The following is a 6,000-nucleotide window of genomic DNA, read 5'->3' as shown; positions in this document are numbered from 1 at the left end:
AGTTTGCTCAAGGTGTGGCAAAGAAGGCTGCCAGCAGCTCCAGGCTTAGGAACCCTGGTGGAGATCAAGCCTCTGGTTGACAATAGTTTTAGTAAAAGTCCCAGGAAGAGCTCTCGTTGACCCAGTATATGTCACATGTCCGCCCATCGAGATCAAGGGGCCATGCCCTGGCTGTGCCCGGGTTACACGTGCACCTCTGGAAGAAGGGGCCCCACCCCACCGTGGGAACATGAGTGGAGGAGGGGAAGTCCCGCAAATCAAAATTGAGGTGCTCTCACCCGAAGAAGTTGAAATGAATGTCAGGTAAGCAAAAATAGCTTCCATTTTTGCTACCCTCACATCCTTGCTCAAAGCTGTGCCCCACATCTCCGCCACACGGCTCCTATTCATCCTGCGGCCCTCAGCCTAAATGGCACTTCCTTGAGGAACCCTTCCTCTGCCGTCTCAAGCTGGACTGGGGTCCCCTGAAATGTGAGCTCCTGGAGGAGCTTGCCAGTCTGAGCTTGTGTGGGTATTTGACAGAAGCCTACCTTCCACGCTGGACCAGGACCACCTCGAGCTCTGTGGCCTGTCTTGTCCACCACGGTGTCCCCAGAGCCTAGGACAGTGCCTGGCAGATAGAAGGAGCTCAGTACGTACTTACTTGAAGTCCCAGTGGAGGGCAGGAGCACCGGGAGCTGGTGAGCAGTGGGGGGTGGGGGGGGGGTGAAGGAAGATATCAAGATTCCCCATTTGTGGGTGACAGCATGGGGAAAGAGGCACAAGTCAGGGTGACCTTGGGGAGCACGGTGTGTTGTGGGACGCCAGGGTGGATGACCAGAGGGAGGGGCAATGAGGGGTGGGAGGTGGCAAGTCAGTCAGCAAATGCCAGCCCTGGGGACAGAGAGAGGAGGTGAAGGGCAGGTCAGGGCTGGAGAGCAGGAATCCTTTCTGTGAGTCCTCGTGGAACCCAGAGGGAAGGGCAGAGTGGCCCCATTCCCAGGAGCCTTTGTAAGGGGGGGTTCAGGACTTGGCAAGGGGAGGGAGGGAGTCCTCAGGCGCTGGGCTGGGATTGGCTGTGAGAGAGGCTGCTCTGGAACAATCCCTGAAACCTCAAGAAGAAGGAGGAAGGTGTCTTGGGGGTTCTGCCGCCCTCCCTGGGTGTTTTTCCAGGCTGTGTTCGCCTTTTTGGTCATCTGTTTATCCTTCTGTCCATCCACACACATAGCCACTGTGTCTCGACGTCCAACCCCTGGCGGCAGACAGGGAGTCCTCCCCAGCCCGGGCTCCGGCCGCACGCACACCCAGCCTGGTACCAAGAGCCTGCTGGCTCCAGGTCAGCAGCGGGCTCCATGTAACAGGCAGGGGAGGCTGCCGGGGGAGGAGAGCAGAGGGGCAGGAGCCACCCCATCCACACTGAGGGGGCCTGTGACCCACAGAGAGAGAAAGGGTGACAGAGAAAGAGAAACAAAAAGGACAGACCAACAGAAGCAGACCTGCAAAGCTGGAAAGAGAAAAGCCAAAAGGGAAATCCATGCAGAAGAGGACTGGGAGACAGAGACCAGGACAGACAGACTGCTGACCCCAGGACAAGGCAGGGAAAAGGCCCACGGACTGAAGGAGAAGGAAGGAGAAAGTGAGAGGAGGAGGGGAGAGGGGAGCAGGCGAGAAGGGTGAGGGGATGCTGGGAGAGGGAGGGAGGGAGGAGAGAGAGAAGAAAGGGGGTAGAGGGAAAGGGGAGAATTGGAAGGGGGAGTGGGAGCGAGAAGGAGGGAAGAAGAAGGGGTGAAGGGAGAGGGGCTGAGGGGGAAGGAGGAGACGGGGCCGGCGGGGAGCTGCGCCGAGGCGGCCGGGAGCGCGCGGGGCGGGCAGGGCCCTCCCCGGCTGGGCGGGCTCCGGGCGCATCTCCCCGCCCGCGCGCTCCTCCGCCCTCCCTCCCCGGCCCCCTCCCCGCGTCCCTCCGCCCGCCCTCGAAAGACCGAGCGAGCGGCGAGCCTGCGGGGAGCTGCGCGAACCGAGGAGCCGAGGAGCCGAGGAGCCGGAGCGCAGCGCGGCCCGACCCGGAGCGGCCCGCGCCCCGAGCGCCCGCCGCGGGCAGCGCAGCCCCGGCCGCAGGTAGGAACGGGCGGCGGCGTCGGGGCGCGGGGAGCGGAGCCCGGGACGGGACGGCGGGGCGGGGGCGGACACCCCGAGATGCCAAGTCCCGCTCTCGCCGCGCCGCGGGCCACAAGCAGGAGCCGGGGTCCCGCCTCGACCGTCGGCGTGCGCCCCGGCCATTCCCCTTGGGCGCGCGAGGGTGAGGGGCCGGGGACTCCGCGGGGGTCGCGAGAATGTCATGCCCTTTCCGTGTCGCGGGGCCCCTTGCCCCTCCCGCCCCCGCCCCCGGCTGGCACTGGTTTCTGCTGGAGCTGTCGAAGCGCCGCGTCCACTCCCCAGGGGATGGCGGGGCCCCCCCGGAAAGAATGGTAAGAGCGTTTGGGGGACCTGCGCCTCCTCTCCGTCTCGGGGTCAGCTGCGCCGAGATCGAGCTGTGCCCTTCATTTATTCTCCGAGCGCTATGGGGGACAGGCGACTTGGGAATGGGGCACCTCCTGTCTATCCTGGGGCAGCTCAAGCGCTCAAGAAATGTTGGCTGAAACGCGCATCACAGCTTGGGCTGAGCGCACGCAAACTGTCGCCGCACTCCCAACTCCTTTCCCAGGAATGTGGGGTGAGGGGCGCCCCCAGAGGGCTCAAGGGCTGCGGCTCCTCGCTACCACAGGGCCCCTTGTCACCCTCACGCCTTATGTCCCGACAGTTACTTCCAGGGGATGGGGACAGGAGCGACCCTGCCACCGCGGTTGCCCCTCGGGCAGTGACCATTGCATCTCCGTGCTTGTGGCCCATCTGTACCCGCATGTTCCCAGGGGTGACACCCACAGATGCCCTGTTCTGACTTGACTTGATCTTCATACCAGAACTCCGACGGAGCAACCGGCCACTGGGGCTCTGAGCTAACCTCCTCCCCAAATAGATGTGAACCCCAAGGAGAAAATCAGATTTTCTAAAACCAAGGGATAATGCCCAGTTTCTTTCCTGTGTGGGGCCGGAGCTCCCCCTCCCTCCTCCGGGAAGTGCAGCCTCGTCCCCATGAAGAACTGGCGGAAGGAGGGGGGGGGATAAAATGGCTCCGAGTTTTGGTGACACCCCCAAAATCAGAGATTGTGTCAGGCTATGTGATTGGACTTTAGGGTGGACCTTCTTTTTTCTGTGACACACAAGGTGGGTGTTTGGCATGAGAGGGGGCATGGGTATTGCCTAGATCCTCTCTTCGGGAACTTCGGGGGAAATGCATTCATAAGGGAGTCTGAAAAGGCTGCCCCAACTTCCAAATTCCGGAACAAAGGAGGTCAGTGAAACTACAGGCATCTGGCACTCTGTCTCTCTTTCTCTTTGGAGCAATCTTGCTGGGAAGGGTTGACCGAGCTGCTGCTCTGGTCCTGGTCCTGCAGCCTCAGACCCTCCCCCAGGCAGAGGAGAACCTGCCCTTGGAGGTGCAAGTCCCTGGAGGATGGGGAGGGACCTTTTCCCAGAGCAGCCTGGGCAAAATGGCTGAGCCTCCCTCGAGCCTGAGAAATAAATTGTCAGGCAGGCGGCAGACAAAGAAAGCGCTCTCTCTCCAGCCAAGCGCCGGTGCAGTGGCCAGTCCTCGGAGGACAAACAGAGAGTCCCAGGCAGCAGGACACAGCCCGGCTTGTCTGGCAGAGCATCTGGAGAATGGGGCAATCCCTAGGAGCCACACGGGAGAGAGGCAGTTGCTGTGGGAGAGAAAGCGGGAACCCTCTCTCCTGATGTGCGACCCTTTATTCCAGGGCTGGAGGCTTGGGGAGAAGTGGGGCCCAGAGGAACTCAGGATGGGGCTGGGAGGGCCGTCTAGAGGCCAAGGAGGAGGCAACTCGGAGGGTAAAGACAAGGAAAAAGCAAGTCCGTCAAAGCTGAAAGAAGCACAGTAGCTGTGCTCTCTGCAGATTCCACGTGCCTGGCAACCCGGCGCTCCAAATCCTGTGAGTGTGCTTCTGCATGGCCCAGCACACAGCAGGCACTCAATAAGTGCTGTAGAGTAAAGCCTGCATGGATGGAAGGTGATGACGATGCTGGTGTGGACCTCCCTGCAGTATCTACCTATGTCACTGAACCGGGGAGGCTGCAAAATGTGGCCTCTGAGACCACGACCAGGAACGAGCCTGGATGGGGGCGCTTTGAGCCCGGGTGCTGCTGTTTTCTGGCCAGGTGACCTCCTGTAAGCTCTCGTTCCCGTTGGAAGGAAGGATGGAGTACGGACACCTTCCACTGTGCCTACTTCTAACTCCTGCAGTAACCTAGTACGGCAGGAACTATTCTAATCCCCGCTTTAGAGCTGAGGAAAGTACAGTACAGAGAGGGCAAGTGACTTGCCCAAGGTCACGCAGTTAGGAAGAGACAGGGTGGGGGTTCGAACCCTGCTCTTCTGATTTCCAGGCCAACACTTTGCCCCCTTGCTGGGTCTCTGGGCCTCAGCTTTCACCTCCATAAAGTGTGGTGGTGGGCTGATGGTCGAGATTTGATGGTTGGCGGGGGCCCCTGGGCCTGCTCTCTGAGCAATGGCTGCTCCTCCATCCTCCCAGCATATGCTAAGAGCAACATTAAATAAAGCACAGTGTCAGGCGGCTTCTCACCATCACATAAAGACGCTGTTCCCACACTTGGCTGGGAGCTCAGTAGCTGAGATAGAGACGTCCCAAGCCACTTGGAATTCGGAGAGGTATTTTTCCCCCTCTCTTGCTTGTGTGAGGAGCACAGGCTGAGTGTCAACCCCAGTCGGTGAAGCCTTGCCTGCAGCCTGCAGCCTCTCCGCATCCTGAAGTCCCTCCCCTTTGTCCTTGGGAGCAGGCGAGATGCCTGAGCGCCTCCCTGTCCCCTGGCCCAGCCTCCTTCCCTGTGACCTAAGCCCTCTCCCCCAGCCGCAGCCCCAACGCCAAACCCAGTCAGAGCTGCTTAATCACCTGGCTCCCCAGATGGAAACGGAGACGGGTCAGCAGCCTGTCTTTCCCCAGGTCAGAACTGCCCCTTCAGTTCCACCGTGCAGAGTTCCCTGAGCTTCTCTGTGCCCGGAGAAGGTGGGCAGAGCGCAGCCCCTGCCGTGATGAAAACAGCCTGGAGTGGACAGCACCTGCTGAGAGCCGCAGGCCCCTCTCAGGCTGGCTCCTCTGACTTTTGTCCACCGCCCCTCGGTCTTCCTCGGCGCCGGCTCCTCAGCTGGGCCCCGCACCCATGGTCCTTTTGCCACCTTTGCCCCATTCTCTGAAGGTCACTGGGAGGTGGAAGGAAGGAGGGTGGTGCTTGAGAGGGGAAAAGGCTCAGAGGCCAGTAGTGGACCCCAAGATAGGGCTTCCCGGGGAAATGTGCCTCAGTGGGCCTGGGGACATCCAGCTTCTTCACTCCCGACTCTTCCGAAGACTGGGAGCCGTGGATGGGGGCTGAGAGTCAGCGGGAAGCCAGCCGGCTCCTAGCAGAGAGAAGGGTACTGGCATAGACGGTCGGCGCGAACGCAAGCTGTGATATTTCAGCAGCGACTTGGCTTCAGTCGTAAACAGAAAAAAACCCACTAACGTTGTTCCAATGATAATATCCTCGATGACAGTTATTGCAAGCTGATGATCTGCCAGGGAATGTGCTGGGTATTTAGTTATATTATTGCATTTAATTTTCACCAAACCCTGTGAGATGCGTAGTGGAATCGTCCCTGTGCAGGTGTGGAGACTGAGAGAGAGGCTCAGGCACTTGCTGCAGGATCGCTGGGCAAATCAATGGCCCTGGAACCCAAATGCGACCGCAAGGGGCTGCCCTCTCCGCTCTGGAAATGCCCCTGGCCTTGCTGCCTTGGCAAGGACCACGATGCCCCATTTAAGGAGGTGCACAGTTGGAGGACACTGCCCCAGCCATTCTGTCAATTGCACCGTGCCACAGCCCGGGGAGGCCAGCTACTCGGCAGCTGCTGGTTGA

General features: G+C 60.3%; 1 protein-coding gene across 3 annotated transcripts in view; it reads left to right on the top strand.

Annotated features, from left to right (window-relative positions):
• The first annotated feature begins 1,074 nt into the window (after positions 1-1,074).
• Positions 1,075-6,000, top strand: part of SLC6A1 (solute carrier family 6 member 1) — a 42,558-nt gene continuing 37,632 nt past the window's right edge. The window contains exons 1-2 of one of the 3 annotated variants that reach the window (XM_023619969.2): positions 1,080-1,315; positions 1,419-1,615. The gene's annotated coding sequence lies outside the window, so the exon portion shown is untranslated. Of the gene's footprint in view, positions 1,616-1,808; positions 2,095-6,000 lie in introns of those variants that run through there. The other 2 variants (XM_023619968.2, XM_005600373.4) reach the window with 2 other exon arrangements.

This window comes from Equus caballus, chromosome 16, assembly GCF_041296265.1.
Source record: "Equus caballus isolate H_3958 breed thoroughbred chromosome 16, TB-T2T, whole genome shotgun sequence".
Lineage (NCBI taxonomy): Eukaryota > Metazoa > Chordata > Mammalia > Perissodactyla > Equidae > Equus > Equus caballus.
This window is presented reverse-complemented; position numbering and strand designations above follow the sequence as displayed.